The sequence below is a fragment of the Aplysia californica genome, unplaced genomic scaffold, assembly GCF_000002075.1.
Source record: "Aplysia californica isolate F4 #8 unplaced genomic scaffold, AplCal3.0 scaffold00131, whole genome shotgun sequence".
NCBI lineage: Eukaryota > Metazoa > Mollusca > Gastropoda > Aplysiida > Aplysiidae > Aplysia > Aplysia californica.
Genome location: NW_004797401.1, coordinates 79,885 through 81,430, shown reverse-complemented (window position 1 = coordinate 81,430; position 1,546 = coordinate 79,885).

Genomic DNA, 1,546 nt, shown 5'->3' with positions numbered 1-1,546 from the left:
CCCCCACACACACACACCCCCCCACACACACACACACGGAAACTCTCTCTTTCTTATGTTTCCTTATTTTTGTTTGTTTGTTTGTTCTTTACAGTTTTTGTAAGAGTTTTACGGCACTTGCAACACACATAGGTCCTAATATATGTGCGAAGATTAGAAGTGCTATCAATCCAATAAAATGAGAAGAGATACATGTAGATGTTTGACTTCGAGAGGACATTTTAAGGAGCAAACCACACCAGAGCGCCACCAACCACATACGTTGTTCATCAGAAATGGCGAAAGAAAATCCCACGGTACAAGGTTCCCTGTACAGACACGAAAAAAATATGTCCACAACGACCTTACACCTACCTACACGACCATTACGGCCATGTTTACAGCCGAACCTTCAGACGATACGTCCGTACGTAAAAGGTCGTATCTTCAGTTTCAGTACGGGGTGCCTATTAGCACGATCGGGTCGGGTCGGGTCGGTTTACTAGCCAGATTGAGGGCGCAAAGCGGCTATCGTGACACAAATCGATCACCCGACTCGTGGCCTCAAAAGAAAACGCGTTTGTTTTCAGGCGACGAGTCGGGCAATCGGCCCGACCCGACCAGATCCGATCCCATCCGAAATGGGCACCCGAGAGTATTACGATATTTGCAACACAGAGAGGTCATGTAAGTGCCGAAGATTAGAGGTTACAAAGAGAGTACCACCGTAAAAAACACAAAAGAGAACGAGGAGAGACATAGACGATAGACGTTTTGTTCGATAGGAAAGAAGGAGCAAACTACGTCACAGCACCCGCCAACCACACTCACGTCGTTTGTTCCTAAGCGCAAACGTTAGCAGCAGGCAGTATGTGTTGTGAGATGGAAAAAGAACTAACAAAAATTCATCTAGGTTACGAGGGTAAAAATGTTTTACTCTTTTAATAAGCATTTTACGGCTCGTGAAACACGATTAAGTCATATAATACGATAGACATTTCATGTGGGTGGTTGGCGGGTGCTCTGGTGTGGTTTGCTTCTTCTTTCCTATCAAACATCTATCGTCCTCATCTCCCCTTCTTCTTTTTTATGTTTGTTACTCTCTTGTAACACCTCTAAACTTCTGGCGCTCATATGACCTTATGCAGTTGCGAGCGCCGTAAAACCCTTAACTAAAACTTAACTAAGATATTTAATGGAAAGAAGGAGCAAACCACACCAGTACACCAGTACACCAGTACACCAGTACACCAGAACACCAGTCAACCACCCACACAATAAGGTAGGTCACACAAGTGTCGAAGATTAGGAGTGTGTTATTTGCTACATGTAGCGGATTTTATTCGGCCTTTACAAAGTTTTCCCTCGTCATAGTTCTCCTCAGAGACCAACGCCCTTTACAGCAAAGGCTTTCCTCTTTATTCTGAGGAATCGAGTGGGAAATCTTGGCATCGTAGTGAATACAGGCGCTCGTCAAAATAATGAAATCAGAGAAACCGACATTTTCCCCATCGTTAAGCATAATGTTATAAGGAATTAGATTTTTTGTCCTTTTTTTAGGGCGGGG